The 23,542-nt window shown below is 38.9% G+C and overlaps 1 long non-coding RNA gene across 2 annotated transcripts in view; it reads left to right on the top strand.

Annotated features, from left to right (window-relative positions):
* LOC145503612 (uncharacterized) overlaps positions 1-23,542 on the top strand; it is a 272,210-nt gene that overhangs the window by 198,818 nt on the left and 49,850 nt on the right. Inside the window, exons 2-3 of one of the 2 annotated variants that reach the window (XR_014051592.1) lie at positions 13,893-13,976; positions 16,180-16,279. The exons of the other annotated variant lie outside the window; for it this stretch is intronic. This is a non-coding gene — a long non-coding RNA (uncharacterized LOC145503612). The remainder of the gene's footprint in view (positions 1-13,892; positions 13,977-16,179; positions 16,280-23,542) is intronic. 2 annotated transcript variants of the gene reach the window in all.

Genomic DNA, 23,542 nt, shown 5'->3' with positions numbered 1-23,542 from the left:
TGATTAGGGGAGACAATCTTATAGGCCATGTGGAATTATAGAGATACTCGCTGGGAGAAAGGAGTGACACTGAAACTCAGCCTGAAGTGAAGAGGGCTTCCTGGAGGAAGGGGCATTTTAACATAGAATAAAAGGGTGAATAAAAGGGATGCAAAAGGAAGGGAAATTTTATGTCAGGCATTGAGGTGAAAACATATGGTGCATGTTAGGGACCAAAAACAACTTGACATTGAGGAAACTCTATTAGTTTCCCCTGATGTGCCTCTCTGAACTGCACTGGTCTCTGTCTTCCTGTCTCCCACCTCCCTAACAGCTCCTCCTCATCTCTTAAGTCTCAATGTAAATAAATGCCTTCTCAGGGAGTCTTTCTCACGGCCCCACCTGTTAATCTCTAACCTAGTTTTGGTTCTCTTCACCTTAATATTTACTCTGTACCAAGTATACCATAAATAAGCAACACATATTTGTAGAATGGCAGAGATTATAGTTATTTAATTTAAGTTTAGAGGTATTAATCTCAAATTATTTTCTTCTGGGTATAACTGCAGGCATGCCCATCAGATATGTATTAATAATCTTTGATTCTCCATGAACAGTAATTTTACAGTTTTCTTCTTTCACTCCTGAGATGTCTTTTAGATGATTAGTTTGATTGATTAAGAACTAAAGGCACTGAACTAGAGATCGTGTATAATAGGTCTCCAGAAATTTCAAAGGATTTGGTGTACTTACTTATGGTAGTAGTAGTAGTGAAAGTCGCTCAGTCGTGTCCAACTCTTTGTGACCCCACAGACTATACAGTCCGTGGAATTCTCCAGGCCAGAATACTGGAGTGGGTGGCCGTTCCCTTCTCCAGGGGATCTTCCCAACCCAGGGATCGAACCCAGATCTCCTGCATTGCAGGTGGATTCTTTACCAGCTGAGATACCAGGGAAGCCCTTACTTATAGTAGATAAACAATATTTATTGTTATTGAATATGCATGTAATATAAAACCAGAGATTCATGAAAATGTATTAAATGTAATTATTTCTATTGTGAAAGCAACTGAAAAGTTCACTTCTACCATCAGTTAAAACGATTCTGGTTCTATTTATCAGTACATCAGTTGACATATTTGCAAGTTAAAAAATATTTAGCTACTGTTGATTTCTATAACACAGTAGACTAGAATTCATGAGTTATTTTATGATTCAGATTTCTACATGATTGCAGAGAGATGTTTTTGTATATAGTTTCTCTGCCTGCTGAGGACCCATCAACTGCAAAGAAGTATAGTAATAATAAAAATGAATTCGTTTTTCAGAAATTCTGAAACAATTGAATGCAATCTATAGAAATTTGTTCTCATTGGATACTCCTCATTTACACTGGCATAGCAAGTTTCCCAGTAGTCTTATTCTTTATTTATGATGCATTTTTTTTCTTTTGCCTCATATGGTGTCACAGCAAGTAATCTTGTTTTAAAATGCATTATGACAAGAAACCATGAGACCAATCTCTTCCAGAGTGGACTTCAAGACTCCCTTTAGAGCTTCAGCACCTCATGGAAAGTTATCAAAGTGTTATCTGGGGGAGAGAGGTTAAGGAGAGATTAGAAACATTGTCCAGGAGGGAATGTTGGTGGAGGAGAACAAAACTATAGATCATGGGACAAAAGGAAACATTCAGAGACCCAGAGAAAGAGCTATATGTAAGTAAGCTTTGTCATCAGATTCAGAAAATAATGACTGTCCTTGACAGCTGGGTGGCTTTATTCACTGAGGCTTTAGTATAATCACAAAAGTACAGAATTAACCTCACAAATCAGAGTAGTTAGACATTGTAGTGGGGAGGGTTTCAGATGGAGATTCTGTCAATAGGAACCCCATAGAGAACATATCTGGGTCAAACAAATCATGATGTTGTTTCTCAGAGATTCTCCCTGATTCTGTCCAAGGTCATTTCCTAAGGTCTCCCTAGGCCAGACAGGCCATGGTACATTTCTTTAGTCTGTTTCATGCATGTATGTGCTCAGTCATTCAGTTGTGTGCTACCCTTTGAGACCCCATGGACTGCAGCCCACCAGGTTCCTCTGTCCATGTGATTTCCCAGGCAAGAATACTGGAGTGGGTTGCTGTTTCCTATTCCAGAGGATCTTCCCAGCCCAGGGATTGAACCCATGTCTCTTGTGTCTCCTGCATTGACATGTGGATTCTTTCTTCAGGTCTGTTACATAGAACTGATAAAAGTCCTGTGACCTGCAGTATCTTCTGCTTCAAGCATCACCCTTTCCTGTCGTGGGTTCCCACTGCCTCCATTTTTTCTCCCTCAGTGATGTGCAGTTGTAGGTTTGAGGAGAAATTCTGGGTTACCATCTTCACATAAAGAGGCAGTGCTGGTAGCTTTAAATGGAAAAACTATCTCAGGGATCCAAAGTTTCTTATCCAGCACAGATTTTGGATATCTTTTCTGTGTGACAAGTCAGAATTAGCTGGCTTATCCCCAATTTCTAGTGTGTAATGCATTATATAGGATTGCCACTTAAATGGGAATATTGTTAAGTAGTAACCTCCAAAAATAGGAAATAAACTCTTAATCGTGGTTGGAAATTAGGTTCTTTAGATTTCTAGGTTTTTACCAAGAGAAATTGACATAATGGTTGAAGCTTGCTTGCTCTTCTGGGTGTTAGCTGCTAGCAGCATTTAGTCTCTCCCAGGGGATGGGAGGAGAAGGCAATGGCACCCCACTCCAGTACTCTTGCCTGGAAAATCCCATGGATGGAGGAGCCTGGTAGGCTACAGTCCATGGGGTCACTAAGAGTTGGACACGACTGAGTGACTTCACTTTCACTTTTCCCTTTCATGCACTGGAGAAGGAAATGGCAACCCACTCCAGTATTCTTGCCTGGAGAATCCCAGGGACGGCGGAGCCTGGTGGGCTGCCATCTATGGGGTCACACAGAGTATGACATGACTGAAGTGACTTAGCAGCAGCAGCAGCAGCAGCAGGGGATGGGAACAAATTGAAGATTAAATTCACTGGTGATGGTATTTCAGGAACATTCAAGGTGCCTGGGGACTTTAAGGACTTTACAACATAGGTATACAGGTGTTACTTCTGGAGAAGCAGTATTTGGAGAAAAAAATACTTATACTGGAGTCCGTCTAATCAAGGCTATGGTTTTTCCATTAGTCATGTATGGATGTGAGAGTTGGACTGTGAAGAAAGCTGAGCACCAAAGAATTGATGCTTTTGAACTGTGGTGTTGGAGAAGACTCTTGAGAGTCCCTTGGACTGCAAGGAGATCCAACCAGTCCATCCTAAAGGAGATCAGTACTGGATATTCATTGGAAGGACTGATGTTGAAGCTGAAACTCCAATACTTTGGCCACCTCATGCGAAGAGTTGACTCATTGGAAAAGTCCCTGATGCTGGGAAGGATTGGGGGCAGGAGGAGAAGGGGACGACAGAGGATGAGATGGCTGGATGGCGTCACCGACTTGATGGACATGAGTTTGAGTAAACTCTGGGAGTTGGTGATGGACAGGGAGGCCTGGTATGCTGCGATTCATGGGGTCACAAAGAGTCGGACACGACTGAGTGACTGAACTGAACTGAACTGAAATGATAGCTCAGATGGTAAAGAGTCTGCCTGCAGTGCAAGGTTCAATTCCTGGGTTGGGAAGATACCCTGGAGAAGGGAATGGCACCCCCTCCCCCCAGCATTCTTGCCTAGAGAATTCCATGGACAGACCATGGGGTCGCAAAGAGTCCAACACGACTGAGTAACTAACACACACATGCACAAACCTGAGTAAAGGGAAGGTGGGGAATTTGAGGTAGTAGAGAGGAACATTCCAGGTAGAGGCAAAAGGGTGTTCACAGGTTGAGAGTCTGTGGCATGTTTGGCAGAACTGACTGACCATTGAGTGAGATGTGCAGAGATGAGGATTGGGACATGAGCGAGGTGAGGCTGTGAACAACCCATGAAATGATTCAGTTATGGCAAGTGTGCAAGTTCATTTTGAAAGCAGTGGGGACCCCCTGAAGGGTGTTAACCAAGATAGTTATGTAATCAGAGAAGGTTTATAAGGATTCTTCTGTCTTATAGAGAGTAGGACAGAAACCAACAAAGGACAGAGGGAGTGGTTGGGAAGATCTTGGAGAAAAAGGAGGGTGACCTGAACTTGATCAGTGTCTTGGTTACACTTTGTTGCATAACAATTCTCCCTTCCTCCACTAGAAATAACTTAGTGGATGAAACACCAACCATTCTATTATAGTTTTGGTGAGTAAGGATTTGCATGCGGGATGGATTGTCTCTGCTGCTTAATGACTGGACTCTCAGTGAGGGATGGATGAATGTCTGCACAGGCCCCTCTCTCTGGAATCTTGTTTTATCTGCTAGGGAAGCAGTGTCCAGAATGGCTCCTTACTTGCCTTCCTCATAGTTACATGCATAAGGAAGAATGAATATCTCCTTTAATCTGGGTTCCCATAAATATTTTATACATCTTTTTATTATAAACTCATCATATTGATTGTATTTTATGAATAGAATGATATGTGTACAGCATTTCCCCTTTTATCATTTTCAGTCTGAAACCAAGAAGCTACTCAATGTATATTTTACCTCAATTGAATTTAAAATTACAAAATAAAAGATAGAATTTTTATGTAAATATTTCAGACTCCAACAATTAAATTGGCATCAGTTTTTAATTAGGATACTAATGTAGCAAACAGCAGAGGTAAAAAATCTCAGTCTTTTCACATATAAAAATTAACGTTCTTTTGTTAACTAGTGATAAGAAAAGATTGTTAAACATCAATGTGCAGCTCAAATGTTATGCTTAATCATCAAAGCAGCTAAATTAGCCCCTGTTAATATGTGCTGTTTCTTCTTTTAATCGCCTTGATCCTGCCTTTTATGTATCTTAATAAACTATATGGTAAATATACCCTAACCCTTCTATCTTTTGAAAAGAGTTGGGCTAGAAAACGTAAATACATGAATAGATGCAGATAAATGTTTATATCATCAGCCAGAGAGATATTTATGCCTTTTAACATCAAAAAGTTGATTATTTTAGTTGGTTAATTAATGGAATACTATTTATATTTGCCTCCCACATATTTGCCTCCTTTTAATGGTCTGGAAAAGAGAGATAGTAATAAAGCAATGAAAAATTTAATGATATTAAACGTGGTGGCTTGGCAAGCAACTATAGGAATAGAGGAACTATATGAATGAGCCTTAAGAATTCAGAAAATCTGAGCAGAAGGGAAAAGTAGCTTCAAGCAGGAATTAAATGCAGATTAAGACATCTGGAGAGAGGCATTAAATGAAAACGTCCAGGAGGCAGGTAAAATTGTAAAGGCTGTGAGAAAACAGCACTGAGGTTATAGAACATCAGCTATTTGATTATGTAGTGGCAACATACTGACAAATTCACTTTTCGGTCTCTAATTTGAATCCCTCTACAGAAAAGTGATAGATTATGTATATCTTGAAAGAACTTTAGAGTTCCAGAAACTTCAATGAAAGTGCTGTTGCCAGAATGAGGCAACTGCCTAGTATTTTATTACAGGATCCCCACCTGCATCTCCTGTTTCCTTCACACTGAAAAAGGAAGCATACCAATCTCTCTATCGAGGGAACCACTAACGTGAGGAATAAGAAAAGCACTCATATACAGAGTCCTCCAGAGATCAACATCCTGTATTAATTGTGAGGTTCTCATCCCGCATTCGGAGAAGGCAATGGCACCCCACTCCAGTACTCTTGCCTGGAAAATCCCATGGATGGAGGAGCCTGGTAGGCTACAGTCCATGGGGTCGCTAAGAGTCGGACACGACTGAGGGACTTCACTTTCACTTTTCCCTTTCATGCACTGGAGAAGGAAGTGGCAACCCACTCCAGTGTTCTTGCCTGGAGAATCCCAGGGACGGCGGAGCCTGGTGGGCTGCCATCTATGGGGTCGCACAGAGTCAGACACGACTGAAGCGACTTAGCAGCAGCAGCAGCAGCATCCCGCATTTATTTAAAAATGGTTTTATGCAAAGATTGGCCTCCCTTGTGGCTCAGCTGGTAAAGAATACGCTTGCAATGTGGGAGACTTGGGTTTGATCCCTGGGTTGGGAAGATTCCCCTGGAGAAGGGAAAGGCTACCCACTCCAGTATTCTGGCCTGGAGAATTCCATTTACTGTACAGTCCATGGGGTCACAAAGAATCAGATATGACTGAGTGACTTTCACTTTCTCTTCACTTTATGCAAACATAACATTGCAAGGCAAGTATTGGTGTCCAGTGTCTATGTCATATACTTGACTGTAGAGGAAGGACTGACTATCCCATACTGACTTTATAAAAGTTGTTATTGAAGGCAATTCAAAAGGTAAAAACGTTCAGTTGTGAGATAATGAGTACCAGGCATGTAATGTACAACAAAATCAGTATAATTAACACTGCTGTATGTTATATATAAAAGCTGTTGAGAGTAAATCCTGAGTCCCTATCACAAGAAAAAGTTTGTTTTCTATTTCTCTGATTTTGTATATATATGAGATGATGGATGTTCACTAAATTTATTGTAATAATCATTTCAAGATGTGCATAATTCACATCACTATATTGTGTACTTATACAGGGCTTTATTTCAATTATATCTCAATAAAACTGGAAGAAAATATATAAATACAAAAATCTTCCAAGGAGAAGACATGTGTTATTATTGAGGCAAGTTTAAAACATCTAAAAACATAGTTTGGAGGATTCCCATGTACCAATTATCTAGCTTATCAACTCATGTCCAGTCTTCTTTCTTCTATACGCACTCATGCCCACGCAGTCACCTCAAAGTCTGGGTTACGTTAAAGCACATCCCACACATCTAGATAGTATATATATGTATCTAAAAGATAAGTATATATGGGGCTTCCCAGGTGGCTGAGTGGTAAAGGATCCACCTCAATGCAGGAGATGCAGGTTCTATTCCTGGGTCAGGAAGATCCCCTGGAGAAGGAAATGGAAACCCACTCCTGTATGTATTATTGCCTGGGAAATCCCTTGGACAGAGGAGCCTGGTGGGCTACAGTCCGTGGGGTTGCAAAGAGTTGGACACACTGAGTATGCAGACACACACACACATATACATACACACCTATCAGCATTATAAATATGTCATTACAGTTTGTAGAACATTACTGATACTTCCTTGATAACTTCATAGTCACTTTTATATCTTCAAGGCTCAGCCGAGTCCCCACAGAATAGTAATCAGTAAGTGTTTGAATGAATGAGTGAATACTTCTTCCCAGTTATTAATTTATTAATTCAAGAACACAACATCACTACTTGCAGGTTATTTCTACTCCTTTTTGTCTCTCAAAACCCATCCAAAGGACCTCTTTTCTGTGAAGATGTCCATGGATATTGTTAAATAAAGCTAATTGCTTCAAATTTTATCCCCCTGTTGTAAATCCTGAATGTTTTTGAGCATTGACAGTGTGCTGGGAACTGTGCTAAACACTTGGCATGGATCAATATGTTTCAGATTCAGTTTGATTCTAGAGTCTACGCTTGTCACCATTTTTATTTGTCTTTGTACTTCATGTACTACCAAAGTGTCTGATACGTCATAGAAACTTAAAAAAAAGAGTTCTTGAGGGAGGAAAGAATGGAAAGAAGGAAGGAAGGGAGATAGAGAGATGGAGGGGACAAAGAGAGAAAGGGAAGGAAGATGGGAGATGAAAGAGAGAGGGAGAGGGAAGGAAGGAAGGAAGGGAGGGAGGAAGCTTCTGAGACTACTTGAGAATAAGAAAAAAGGCAGTTGTATAGCGCTGCTGCTGCTGCTAAGTCGCTTCAGTCGTGTCCGACTCTGTGTGACCCCATAGACGGCAGCCCACCAGGCTCCGCCGTCCCTGGGATTCTCCAGGCAAGAACACTGGAGTGGGTTGCCATTTCCTTCTCCAGTGCGTGAAAGGGAAAAGTGAAAGTGAAGCCGCTCAGTTGTGTCTGACTCTTCACGACCCCATGGACCCGCAGCCCACCAGGCTCCTCTGTCCATGGGACTTTCCTGGCAAGAGTACTGGAGTGGGGTGCCACCGCCTTCTCTTATATAGCGCTATACAGTTTCAAAAATGTGTTTTCGTTTATCTTATGTACTTTTCTTCATAAGCTAACAGATAGATATTACAGCCATTTGAAGATCTGACTCCACAGTCTATTCTTTTCAGAATCTAAAAAGTCAGTGATATTTGTCTTTTGATATGTCTGAAATCCCAACAGAAAGAGCTCAGTGGCCCCTGCCTGGAATACAGGATCCTGGATCAGGGGTCTTTAGTGTTTCTGAAGAGAGCAGAATGGTGGAGCACTCGAAGCCTTGAAATGATGAAGACTGATGATCTGGCAGGGGGTCGTAGGAAAGCGTCTAGAATCAGGGAAACCATAAGTGTGATGTGGAGGAGGGTGTGAGTGAGGGATAGTGACAAGGCAGTATTCAGCTGCCTGTCTCTCCATTGCGTTCTGTAAGCTGGCTAAAATCATGGCCCTGGAGTCCATGGACCACCCGCAAAGAACTACCTCTTACAAAGTGGTCTCAGTGGCAAGGTGGCTCCATGTGGTAATTTATTATGTCTAAGCTCCAGCTAATCTGAACTAACCCCTCAGCTTCACCCTGTAAATCTCTCGCAGAACTCTCATTGAGTCTTTATAGTTTTTGTCACACTCTGTACTTCAATATTTAAAAAATTTCCATTAATTGTCACCATAATTACATTATAAACTCTATAGTGACAGGAGCAATGTCTATTTTATCACCATATATAACACTTAGAATAGTTCTTGAAACATAATAGTCAATTGCCTGGTAAATATATGATGAATAAATAGATGAATTAATGAATGAATAAAGCATATGTCAGGTTATTTTGTAACTTAGAGTGTTAATACCATTTTCACAGAGTGTGGGATGTGATTTTGCAAATGTGATGTACTTACAATTTCCAGTTTTAATTGAATGACTTTACTGAGTATTGCCTTCATGCACAAAATATTTTATATTTACAATTAGGTGTAAGTTGATATAAGTGTAAATAATAATTAAGGAAAAGGAAGACAAATATAAAACCCCAAGGGACGATTACACATAAGCAGTGTAGGTATCTGTTTAGTTATAAAACTTACAAATGGATCTTAGAACCTAAATAATCCAGTCCCCTTTCCTCCATCATTTTAGAAATTAAGCTAAAAGTTTTACAGAAGATCATAGTTAATAGTGAAACTGGGACCGGGTTGAAGGCCTTTTTCTTTTAACCCCGTCATTTTTTCTTAATTCATCCTACCTCACACTGTCATGATAAATTCACCTTTAAAATTTCTTGGTTTATGGTGGCTAAATCTGAAAAGTTAGCAATGTATTTCAAGTGTGAAAGGAAGAGATGGTTTGAAAAATCCAGTGGGCTAAATCTTGAACAGCTTTGTTTGCTAAACCAAAAGATTGGAAGCTTTCTTCAATAACCAACGGAAACAAGAGTTTTGAGGTAGAAACCAAAAGCTTAAAAACAATTTGAGAGTGAAGTGATCAGCTTTATTTTCTAAATTCATAAAATAAATAAAGTTTTCTCTGGAAGCAACTTGGGAAATGTAAAAGGAAAAAAATCAGGCGATGATTCAACAGTTCTGGGGAGACTTAGTGCAGGTTTGAATTGAAAAGAAGTGGCAGCAAAGGTCAAAAAAGAATAGATTTTTCAAGTCACTTCTGAGACATGACTTAGATTTGGTATCCATCTGGATAGGATGGTGATGAGAAAGATAAGTGAATGGAGCCTGTTTAGACTTCTCAGTGGGCAGCTTGGTGGAGAATTATAGTTTCTAGGAAACTAAAGTTTTTGAAGAAATTAACGTTTGAGGCATCTGTCTTCATCCGTGTGTGCTGCCTGGTTGGATGTGCCTCCCTGTGGATCCATGGGAAGGTTCCTGGTGGTTCACTGGACAGGCCCTTAGTTGGGCAAGATTGGCTGCAGGCTGTAGCTGAGAAGGGCTAGAACCAAGTCACAGGGCCACTTCAGAATCTACAGCTGACGGTGGTCAGAAGGCCTACATTCAGAGGCACAGAGCTCTGAATCTTGTATCCGGTTGCTGGGTAGTCTGGACTGCTCCTGGGCTGCAGCTGAGAGGGGCTTCTACTGCGTCAGGGGGCCGCTTCAGTGGTGGGCTGCCTTGGAGGCCCCCACGAGCATGGCTCTCTCCAGGCCCCTGCGTGGCCAGATTGCTTCTGGACCAAGGCTTTGAGTGGTGAAATCAGGTGACAGTTGCCTCAAGATCCAAAGTCAGAGCAAGGTCCACAGTAAGTCAGTGAACTTACTTCAGGGGCAGAAATGGGCTGGACTGGGCATGTGTCACTCTGGGTTCCTGGGCAGTTAGGACTGACAGTTCTGAGGGACAGGGGCAGGGTCATGTTCCACTTCAGGGACCATAGCTGGCACTGAGTGTGGTAGGCACAGGTGGATATGACTCCTCCTGGGTGCCTTGGTGGACGGTGCATGTGGACAAGGTTGTTGTGGCGTCCAGAGTGGTCTGTGGTCAGAACCACAGTTGAGTCTACCACCTGGGCCCAGATCTGCTTTATCAAAATGACCTTCCTTGGTGTGGGGATTCATCAGCGTTTCACAGTCTCCTACCTGTATCCCGTACATCCACAGAGGCACTTTTATCTGTGGATGGTCACCAAAGTATTGTTGCTGAGTAGGGATGCAAGAGGGGGGCCTCCCATTCCACTATGTTGCTGACGTCACTCACCCTCACACTTCTCTTTGATTAATATGTCACAGTTATCTACTTTATTTATTACACTTCATATAGAAACAGGACTTTTCGACCATTTACTAATTTATGGATGGCTTACTGGTTGGGGCATATCAACTTTTGCTGATTATGCTGTTCGATCACAGTTTCCATTGCAATTTTATATTTGTTTCCTTCTGAGCTGTGTATCTTTAGTAGTAGATGTAAAGAGATGACCATGTTAGACTTGCTTGTGGCTTGTTTTGAGGTTGTATGAAAATGCTGTTTGATAAATTATTGAGGATAAAATATGCACATTTTAAAAATCAGTCTGTGGTTATTTTACCCTGAATACCTCTGTTAGAGAAAAATGCATCTTTAAAAAGTAAAACTATTCCAAATTTCCTTCTGAAGTATCTATAATATTTCTAAACTCACAACGTCTTTAATTAGGCATTGTGAGTTACTAGAAGCTCTACTAGTTATGTATTATTTCTAACAATTTGGTTTAGAAAATAGAGAGAAAACCATCATTACTTAGTAACATCTGAAGTAATATGTTGTTGAGTTAGTTTTGAAAGATTAACCACTGATTAACAGTGACACAATTATTGTTCATTTTTGGAGTTAAGAAGTAGGAAATTGCAGAAGTTAGGAATTTTACTCTCAGGGCATAAATTAGAATCTTCTGCATATACACATGTATACATGGTGTGGTATCCTAGGACATCTATTATGGTACCTGGAGTAGTGCTGTTGATTGGCATTGGCTGTAAGAATGCCCACAGCTACTTCAGTCCTAATCCCTTCCAGATATTCTGCTTCAGGCAACTCATGGAATAGCATGGGGACTTATGGGAATACCAAACATAAGAAGAAACCCATCACAGACAGTGTTATTTTTAATCGAGGAGCAAAATGGTTACTAAAGTTAAGATTTTTGTGAAATCTCAAATGGGCATTTTTTTCCATCTGTATGATTTTGTAGAACTAAAAAAAAAATCACTTAAGTCTGTAATACTGATAGAACTGAATGTAGGTTCATGTAATAAATGTACAGCTCAAATATTTTTTATAATTGGCTTCTAATCCTATTTGCAGGTCAGAATCAACTGTGAAGTATTATGCACTTTAAATATATACGGTTATATTTGCCAATTACGCCCTGGTGGCTCAGGTGGTAAAGAATCGGCCAGCAATGCCGGAGGCCTGGGTTTGATCCCTGGGTCCAGAAGATCCCCTGGAGAAGGGATTGGCAACCCACTCCAGTATTCTTGCCTGGAGATTCCATAGACAGAGGAGCCTGGCAGGCTATAGTCCATGGGTTCTCAAAGAGTCAGACACGGCTAAGCAACTAACACTTTCACACATCACACTCCGATAAAGCTGGAGAAATGAATCATCTATGAAGATTATTAAAGCTTAGATAGTTCAGTGCCATGTATCTCTACCCCTTACATTTGGGCAAGTCATCTAACTTCTCTGTGTCTCGGTTAGCTCATCTGTTAAATAGGGATAAAAAATAGGGATGCTATGAGGATTAAATGAGTTAGTGTTTGTAAAGCCATTAGGACAGTGCCTGGCACATAGAAAGCAAGCCCCCATATAGTGCTTTCTACTGATATCCCATGTACAAATAACTTGGATCTTTGTTTCTAGAGGTTCTGGTCTGATGCTCAATATGGGTTTCTTCCTAGAGGGAGCTCAGTTTACCTAGTCTGGCCCTGTGAATATAGGGCTAAATGGAGAGGAAAAGGCGTGCATGGTGCAGCAGCTATTAGAGCAGTACTCCTATTGGTTGTGTGTTGGGGGAGGAGGGGTAGCCATGGAAGAGGGGGGAAGGGAAGGCAAGCAGAGCCATACTTGGGGCTTAGAAGCAGGTAATCCAGCACCCTAATGATTCCAGAATAAGATTTAGCCACGCCCTTTTCCCCAAGTCCATAGTCTACTGAAACGTGTTTATTTTTGAAAATGAAGGTAGGTATGTTTATGCAAAAGAATCTCATTCTATAAACTTTGTTTACATTTATTTAAAGTGTAGATCCAAAACTTCAAATTTATAACAAAATGTAGAACTAATCCTGGCTACAGTGAAGAAGGTTTGGCAAAGACACTGGCTCAGATGGTAAAGAATCTGCCTGCCATGTGGGAGACCTGGGTTCGATACCTGGGTTAGAAAGATCCCCTGGAGAAGAGCGTGGCAACCCACTCCAGTATTCTTGCCTGGAGAATCTCCAAGGACAGAGGAGCCTGGCAAGTCCACGGGTGGCAAAGAGTCAGACACGACTGAGCGACTAACACTTTATTAGATGAAAAACAGGAGAAGTTCTAGCTAAGAGAATATAACTGGGAAACTGTTCTACACCTGGCTTCATCTCTGGAAGAGTAATCAATCCTTGTGCCAATTAGCTCCTGGAATTTATGGTGTTTTATAAGGCAAAGTGGTCGAGCTGGTGCAAATGAAAGCTACAGCCAAATTTATAGGAAAATGTGTCATATAGGCTTTCCAAGTACATATCAGAAAACAAAACTAGTTGAATGAAATGTTAGTCACTCAGTCCTGTCTGATTCTTTGCAACTCCATGGACTGTAACCCACCACACTCCTCTGTCCATGGGATTTTCCAGGCAAGAATACTGGAGTGGGTTGCCATTTCCTTCTCCAGGGGATCTTCCCGACCTAGGCATCAAACCTGTGTCTCCTGCATTGCAGGCAAATTCTTTATACTGAGTCACCTGGGAAGCCCTATTCTTTAGAACAGAGGTCAGCAACTTCAACTGGCTGTTGGTTTTTATAAATAGAGATTTATCCAAACACAGCCACACATTCATTTCTGTTTTGTCTCGGGCTCCTTTGATGCTGCCACAGCAGAACGGAATACTGGATGGAACAGAGATCTTAAAACCTTTGCTGGTTTGCAAAGCCTAAAATATTTGCTATCTGGCTGTTTAACAGAAAAGTTTGCTGACTCCTGCCTTAGAGTTCTCTGTTCTTCTTTATAGTTATTCCATTGTTACAGTTAATAATTCTTTATGTTAAGTGTCCTTGTTCGAATTACTATGTGGTTTCCATCTCCTAATTGGACCTTTCTGATGTATGTGCTGCATATCTGTACACCCCTAGGTACTACAACCCATGGGATTGGTACTGGTTCAGTTTGGGAAAGAAGCTGCTACTACTTCACTCGCGACCAACAAAAACCCCAAGGCAAGGAAATACTATGGATCTGGCCACTCTTTGCAAAGTGGCAAAGGAAAAATATGGGGAGAACAATCATAAGTTAATTTTATCAATAAATTGCCTCACCACTTCCATACCTTATTCATTTGTTACACTTAAAAGCAATCCAGATGCCTAGCACATAGTAAGAATTTACTAAATGATTTTGAATGAATGAATGGAGTGTATGAATGATATAAGGAAAACCAAAAACACACTGTAGGCAGTATTTTCCTTTTGATTCAAAAAAATGACAAATAACAAAGTATAGATAAAAGACAGGCGATTTCCCCCCCAATATTTACTCTGATTGTATGAAAATGATGGGGAATATACAAAGAAAGAAGATGTGACTATGAATACATTATCTTAAGCTAAGTAGGCAAATGAAGTGGAAACACAAGAAAAATAATTCTCTCCTGAAACAGTCTGATAATTGAGACAAGCACTGCATTTTTGGTTTGAATTAGCTGAGCTGAACCACTTATTCATTTGACTTTGCTGGTGAGGTTCCAGCCATGAAAGGTTCATAGTGGGTTCACTTCAATAAACAGCTGTAGGCTGGGGTCAATTCTTATTTTATTTAGCATTATTCATTCATTCAGATTCCATATTCCACTAATGATTTGCAGGAACAGTACTCATTAAGAAGAATCACGCGTTTACATGGAGGAAGGCTATAGTCTTCTCTTCTGCTTTCATCCCCTTTCCTTCCTTGTGCCTTTATGCTTCTTTCATTTGGAGTAACATGCAGCACAACAATCAAATCAAAGCATATTACATTCTGATTTTTTGTTTCCCAAACATTCAAACCTTTTTGTTAGCAGAATTAGCCTTTGCAAGGTAATTCAAAGAAAAATTTACATTTGATTTTACCCTCTTCAAGTCAGTGTTTTGCCATGTTTATTGTATCTCCCTAGCTGCTCACTTTGCAGTGGTTCACTCTCCCTTCTCTTTAGCTGATTACTGAGCAGTCAGTGGAAAGCTTCAGATGCCGGTGACATTTTCTCTACTATTGACAAAAGTAGAAAAGAATTTCACACTTTTTTGAGCACTGCAGCTGTCTCAGTGCCTTTAAATGCCACTTATAAGCCATTCTAAAAACACCAGCCTGCCTAACAGGAAACCAAAATACCTGTTAGCACTTTCTTTCCATGAAGGATAAAGAGTTGTCTTTAATGCATCAAATGAATTCAAGGAATGCATGTTCATTCTAGAGATGACAGAAAGAAATGTAGCCAGTTCAACATTAAAAAGATAAAAGTAGTTTGTATTGTTATCATCAGTAGGAACTTGAGAGAAGGGGAGAGAGGTGATTATTCCCTAACAGCAATCTTATAAAAAATATATGTAATGTTAATTATCCTGTCATTTTGTTTAAACCAACCCTGGTTCTCAAACCTGTTTGCACATTGTAGTCACCTGTACGTGCATGCGTGCTGCCTGCGTGCTCAGTCACTTCAGTTTGTGACCCTATGGGCTGTAGCCCACCCAACTCCCCTCTCCATGGGATTCTCCAGGCAAGAATACTGGGGTGGGTTGCCATGTCCTCCTCCAGAAGATCTTACAGATCCAGGGATCAAATCGGTGTCTCCTATATCTCCTTCATTGCGGGCAGATTCGTTACCCACTGAGCCACCTGGAAGCCTATCATAATGGCCTGTAGAAAGTTCAAATAATAGTAATAATAATGAGGAGGAGGAGGCAAAGAAGACAAGGAGGAGGAGGTTGGTATCCATCCCTAGAGACTGTGATTTAATTGGTCTGGGGTGTGGCCTGAGCTTTGAAATTTGACTTTGGAAGTTTCCAATTTGGGAACCATTGCCCTTTAAATTATAGGATTATTGTAGTGCTGTCCAATAAGACTTTCTGAGATGATACAGATAATAATTTCAGGGAGTATTAACCACCCTGAGAGCAGGAGGAACAAAAGAAGGAGGTTGGTGTTTTCACAATCAGAAAGCTTGTAAGAGGATCCTAAAGAACTGAGATTCAGACCTCTGAGAAAAGGGCATTGCTTTCTTGGTGTTGATACGACTGAGTGGAATGCATCATTTTGGGAGTGAATGGAAAGAAGAAAGAATCAGCTGCTGTTAGAATTCACTACTGCTACCAGAGAGAAGAGCTGATGATAGAAAGATGGGAAAAGATGAACAATGAGGGTCTTTTGACATTTTCTCTTGCTTGGCAGCCTCACTCTGATGCCCACCAGTCACAGGACCTATCAAGGAAAGAAGTGGCCAAAGGGAAAGAGTTGGCTGTTCCAGCCCTAATCAATGTCTCCAAGCCAGGTATGGAAGAGTGATCTTGGAGCCGAGAAGCAATATTTAATGCCCCACATTATTGTAACCAAAGAAGTGCACATTACAAATATTTTCACATATCCAACTAACATAGATCTTTAAAACAGTTATTATTACAGATTCAGTAACATGCATTCTAATACACTACTGGTGGATGAGTAAATTAACATCCGGGAAAGCAAGTTACAAATCCTAAAGTGTTTATAAATTTTCAATCAATAGTTTTGCTTTCAGAAATTTATCCTCAAAGACACAATGAAAATTATGATGTAAGATTTATGTACCAAGTATTTAATAGGATGTTGTTCAACTAATAAAATCTTAATAACCCAAATAAGAAATGGTTAAATACATTAAGGACTATATAAATGATTTAATTTTATGCAATAGTTTAAGTTAGGTTTACAGTGTAATTTATGGACAACACACACTTATGGTATAATGATTGAGATATCATCTTTTCATTTAATAACTTTACCACAAGCATTGTTGTTGCTTTTTATTTTCCTTTTATTTTCTCTTTTCTATTGCTATATTTTCTTTCTTATAATATATTCTATTAATAATAATAAAATGATACAAATAATAAAAAAACAAAATATTATTTTAACAGTATTAACACAAAATGTTTTATGCAAACAAAATACATGAGCGAAAACAATACTTTGGGAAAAATCTGCAGCAAATATACATTTTTTTGTCTTTAATAAGTAATGAATACATATAGATTCATAAGAAAAACATCAAAACTGCCAAAAATAATAAAGGAATGATCAAAATTATTTGCAAAAGGAAAAATACATGTGATTAATGAACTCATATTGAAAATGTTGACTATCAAACTAGCAAGAATCATAGAATCTGACAAGAAGATTATGGTGGGTATAGTAAAAAAAATCATAGAGCCATTTTGGCAGAAAAGAGACTATTTTGTAATAATTAAAGTACATCTTGAACCTGTAGCAGTTTTTACAATATATTCTGATTATGATTTGAAACTCAGGAAAAACTTTATTCCCCTAAATGTTGAAACTCTATTATTAAAAATTTCAAAACTGCTGGAAATAAGCTAATGTCTAAACATGTAAGGATATTTTAAAAGCCTTAATGTTAACATTGTTTGAATTATATTGAATTTACTCTTATGCATTTAATATTTTAATTACTATTAAAATTATGTTTGTAAAGATTTTTAAAATAATGGAATAATGTTTAAGTTTTAATATTGTGTGACATTAAGGTTGCATAATTTAATAATCAGAATTATTTCAGCTAGACAGGGTTATGCACAGAACAAAATTAGAATGAACACTAAGTAGTTTAATTATTGTTGCCTCTATTTAATATTAATACAATTAAGCATGATCTTTCATTTCTTTACATCTCTGTCAGTATTCAAAATTTCTAAAATGCAAATATATTTTCTTATAATTTCAAAAATGAGCATTGTTGTTGTTCAGTCACTAAGTCATGTCCAACTCTTTGTGACCCCATGGACTGCAGCACGCCAGGCTTCCCTATTTTTCACTATCTCCCGGAGTTTGCTCAAACTCATCAAAATCAGTGATGCCATTCAACCATCTCATCCTCTATCTTCTCCTTCCCTTCCTGCCATCAATCTTTCCCGGCATCAGGGTCTTTTCCAATGGGTCGGCTTTTTGCCTCAGGTGACCAAATATTGGACCCTCAGGTTTAGCATCAGTCCTTCCAGTGAATATTCAGGGTTCATTTCCTTTAGGATTGAATGGTTTGATCTCCTTTTTGTCCAAGGGACTCTCAGGAGTCTTTTCGAGCACCACAGTTTGAAAGCATCAATTCTTCAGCACTCAGCCTTCTTTATGGTCCAACTCTCACATCCATACATAACTACTGGAAAAAACATACTTTTGACTAGACAGACCTTTGTTGGCAAAGTTGTGTCTCTGCTTTTTAATATGCTGTCTAGGTTTGTCATTGCTTTCCTTGCAAGGAGCAAGCCTCTTTTAATTTCAAGGTTGTAGTCACCATCTGCAGTGATTTTGGAGACTGAAAAAATAAAATTATCACTGCTTCCACTTTTTCCCCTTCTATTTGCCATTAAGTGATGGGACCGGATGCCATGATCTTAGTTTTATATACTTGGGGAGACAATTTGTTTGGAAATTGGTAGTAAATATGCTATAAATTTGCAGTGGAGAAATATTGTCAGAGACATTAAACAAATGACAAAGAAGTTTACATGTGATGGAATAGGCAGCAGAGAGCTTGTACAAAATCACATTGAAAATATTGATTTACCAAATCTGTCTTATAGTCAGTTAAAACCTTTAGAATTTGAAAAACTTATTTTCACTGCCTACTATATGCCTATTATGTACCAAATACTGTGCTTGGTAGTTATATATTTTTTTCCTCTGCTTCTTATTTTATGTTTTTATGTTAACAAAGAGTCTAAGTTAGTCCATTTACAAGTTGTTCTTAACTTGGATATGTCTATTTCTTCATGATTATATTTAGACAACTAATTTTTGGCAAGCATACTACATAGATGATGATGTGTGTTTCTAATACAGACTTTAAAATGTTTTAATTTTTATTTATTTTATTAATCTTTATTTGAGTATGGTTGCTTTACAATGTTATATTAGTTTCTGCTGCACAGCGAAGTATACAACATATAATACATGTAATTCCCTCTTTTTTAGATTTCCTTCCCATTTAGGTTACCACTGAGCACTCAGTAGAGTTCCCTGTACTGTACAGTAGTCATATTTACACAGATGGAAAGTTAGACATTGAGGGGGTTGCAAATTTGAATAAAGTATTGTCCTTTCTCTCAGTAGAAAAGACAGGTAATTTTACAGCTGTGATACAAGCTATATTTAATAAGTGCTATAACAAAGGTAAAAGAAGTAAAAGAGTATAAATGAGAGAGATTCATTATTATTAAGAGGATCAAGGCAGTTTTACATAAGCAGTTACAAATAATAATTAGCAGTTGCTAATAAATTACTCATAATGGGCAAAAACAGGAAAGAATCAAAAATGATGTCAAAGCTTTTAGTCCAGAAGACTGGAATAATGGTGTTGGCACTGACAGAAATAGAGACTTAGAAATAATGATAATATTAAATTTGCATCAATTTCATAATTGATATGCACCATTTTGAATCAACTATACTCTTTTGATTCAGTTCTAAATTATTTCTGTGGCATGGTTATAAAACATAGCACATTTGTTTTTAAGAGTTAACCTCACTGAATTCAAGATTTTTAATAATAAGGCTGGTATTTAAATGAGTGACAAATAAGGAACTGTATCCCCATTTGGTTTTTTAAGACATACGTGTGTACTGAAAAAATGCAAATAAACGCTTAGCTTTGCTAAAAATATATTATATTACAGTCTATCTGTAGGCTCCTAAGTTCCTGATAATCAAGACATCCATAGAGATATAGGCATATGAAAAGAGGAACTTCATATTGTACTACAACAGAATTTCAGCAAACATAAGCTTTGGACTAAGGGAAGAAAAATCTAAGCCAATTGCATGTAGACTTGGAAAATATGTACAAAGACATTGCCAGAAACATTACATTCCAATCAGTAACACATGCTTTTCGTGAGGTTAAAATTACTATTTTAAATAAGTCAGCAAAGACAGTAAAACTTCTGCAGATGCTTTTACTTTTATTTAAGTTTCCTGTTAATGCTCTAAGTCAGATTCCCTTTCCTGATCTAAGATGCTCTGGCCTAGAAGCTCTAACATGCTATTTCTCTAGAGATGACCAGGCATTTTATCTCTCAGGACTTCAGTTTCCTTGTCTTAGGAATGAGAGCACCAAGACTTGAGTTCCTCTCTCCCTCCCTTCTTCCCAACCACTCTTGCTCCTTTTCTCCCTTCTTTCTTCCATGAACTTTTATTGAAGACCCCCTTTGTGTCCCTGTTTAGACTCTTCTGTTTTACCCAGAATACTACAATGCCTTACAAATCTTTCTACCTTCAGTATTGTCCCTTCAAAGTCATTCTCAGAAAATGGCCTGACTAATGAATTTAAAATTCCAGTGTGACTGTGTCTTTTCTTAGTCTGCTGTGGATAATTCCACCTGAACCCATTGACCTTTTCATGGTTTCATCTCAGGTTTTTTCCTTACATTCTCTTATCTCCTAGTGACTACAGTCTTCTCTGGATATAGAGAGAGCCCTCTATAACTCTGTCCAAGCAAACTCCTACTCATTCTTCAAACTCTTACCAGATGTCCCTTCCTCTGCAACACCTTCGGGAGGAGTTAATCTTTTTCTTCTCCTTAGTCACCATGATTGATATATGCCTTATATAGCACTTATTTCATTGTGTTAGACTTAAATTTTGTTGTATGTCTGTCTCTTTCAGCCCTAGGCACAGTGCTTGGCACATAATGGGTAGTCACTAATTATTGTGTTGAGCTGCAAGCTTTTCAGTGGTATTTACTTAGAATTGAACTTTAGTGTCCTCAGTTTTCAACTTCTTTTTGATAAATCCAGAAATCATTAAAAATTAAAGGAGCAGGAAAATATGATTTAGCTATTTCTTAGTCTAAGAAATTATATCTGAGATGTGATTCTTTATCATTTTTTTTGTGCATTGATAACTAAATAAAACAGGAAAATGTGTGATCATTCCAAGGTTTAGAGACACATCTCGTCTTCTTATTCTGTGTGTTGAGAAGCATTGATCAGTTGTTCATATTATGGATACTTGAACTATTTCTTCACCAACTGCCCAAAAGAGCAACACATCTATTTCCTGAGAAATATTTGTTTCCAGAAAAAAATTTTGCTCATCTATAACTTGTCCTTAGGGGCTTCCCTGGTAGCTCAGATGGTAAAAATCTGCCTGCGATGCAGGAGACCTAGGTTCAATCCTTGGGTCATAAAGATCCCCTGGAGAAAGAAATGGCAACACACTCCAGTATTTCTGCCTGTAGAATTCCATGGACAGAGGAGCCAGATGAGCTACAGTCCATGGGATCACAAAGAGTCGGACACGACTGAGTGACTAACCTTTCATTCAACTTGTCATTATGTTATGTTTTCTGTTATGTACTTGGAAAGCCTATATGACACATTTTCCTATAAATTTGGCTGTAGCTTTCATTTACACCAACTTGACCACTTTGCCTGATAAAAACACCATAAATTCCAGGATCTAATTGGCACAAGGATTGATTACTCTTCCAGAGATGAAGCCAGATGTAGAGCAGTTCCCCTGTTATATTCTCTTAGCCTGAACTTTTACTGTTTTTCCTCTAATAAAGTGTTAGTCGCTCAGTCATGTCCAGCTCTTTGAGATCCAATGGACAAAGCCCACCAGGCTCCCCTATCCATGGATTCTCCAGGCAAGAATACTGGAATGGGTTGCCATGCCCTTCTCTAAGAGCATCTCTTTAAATAATATCAGAAAATTGAGCAGAAAAAAGAATTTTCAAGGGGTAGTTGAGCAATAATTTGGACAAATACACAGAAAATGTTATGTTTACTCTTTACAACCTCTGGCTGATTTTTTCGGCACAAATAAAAATTTTTCGAAAATTCTACTTTTAAAATGTAGATTAATGCCTATTGCTTATTTGACATGGTTTTAAGTATCAATAGCCTATTACAAACTTTTAAATCTTATATAGTCATTAAAAGAATAATCTTTTAGAAAAAAAATAGTTTGCATGTCCTGAATTGAAACTCCTTTGCTATTCCTGAATAAACTCAAGTTGACTAGCTAAACTGCTTAACTTTTTGTTTTAAAGGTTAGGAGACCACGGTTCAATTCCTAGGTCAGGGAGATCAGCTGGAAAAGGGATGGGCTACCCACTCCAGTATTTTCGGGCTTCCCTGGTGGCTCAGCTGGTAAAGAATTTGCCCACAATGCAGGAGACCTGGGTTTGACCCCTGGGTTGGGAAGATCTCCTGGAGAAGGGAAAGGCTACCCACTCCGGCATGCTAGCCTGGAGAATTCCATGGGCTATATTCCAAGGGGTCACAAAGAGTCGGACACGACTGAGTGACTTTCACTTTTTTAATAAGGCATGTTAACAAGTTATTGAAAATAGTGAATGACAATCAGAAAATGACACCCGGACCTTTTGTAAATTCAAATCTTTTAAAATAAATTCTTATTTCCTCAAAAATAAGGGATATTCATTCAATATGAGTAGTCCTGACTTTTGAGTGTCAGTTCTCACAGACTCTGCTGCTAAGTCACTTCAGTCGTGTCCAACTCTGTGCGACCCCATAGACGGGAGCCCACCAGGCGTCCCTGGGATTCTCCAGGCAAGAATACTGGAGTAGGTTGCCATTTCCTTCTCCAGTGCATGAAAGTGAAAAGTGAAAGTGAAGTCGCTCACTCATCTCCGACTCTTCACGACCCCATAGACTGCAGCCCACCAGGCTCCTCCGTCCATGGGATTTTCCAGGCAAGAGTAGTGGAGTGGGGTGCCATTGCCTTCTCCGCTCACAGACTCTAAGATGTACTTAAACAAAGAATGATTTTTCAGCAGAGTTTTCACCAAAAGGCATTGTTGCTCCAGCCTTACAGATAACTGCCAGTTCACCTAATCTGCTAGTCACTGGAAGGACTGATGCTGAAGGTGAAGCTCTAATACTTTGGCCACCTGATGCGAGGAGCCAACTCATTGGAAAACACCCTTTATGCTGGGAAACATTGAAGGCAGGAAGAGAAGGGGCAGCAAAGGATGAGATGGTTAGATAGTATCACTGACTGATTCACACTGACATGAATTTGAGCAAATTCTGGGAGATAGCTGAGGACAGAGGACCCTGGCCTATGTGTCTGTGGGGTCACAAAGAGTCAGACATAACTGAACAACAGTGGCTGAACAATACCACTTAATCTGCACCTGGCCAATGCCACAATACTCTAGTATGTATGAAGTTCCTTCCTCATGTATAACTGAATAAAATATTCACCTTACCTCATGCACTTAAAGGATACTTTTCTAGAACTAGAAATTTTAAAAGATCTTCTTTCAACAATGAATCTTTTCCTGTCTCTTTACTTTTTGTCAATACTAAGGGTGTTAATATGCTTTTTTTCCTAGAATAAGTCAGCCTTCTTTGTGATATAGTAAATATTGTATTTCAATGCTACATAAATTCAAAGTATTAATTTTTACAATACTAATTATGACAGAGGTATGCATTTCATTCCTTATTTTCCTAGATGAAAAATATTAAGGGCAGGATGTGATTATATGCTTTCCTTAAAAAGGCAATG

This window comes from Giraffa tippelskirchi, chromosome 4, assembly GCF_054371585.1.
Source record: "Giraffa tippelskirchi isolate mGirTip1 chromosome 4, T2T-mGirTip1v1.2.pri, whole genome shotgun sequence".
Lineage (NCBI taxonomy): Eukaryota > Metazoa > Chordata > Mammalia > Artiodactyla > Giraffidae > Giraffa > Giraffa tippelskirchi.
This window is presented reverse-complemented; position numbering and strand designations above follow the sequence as displayed.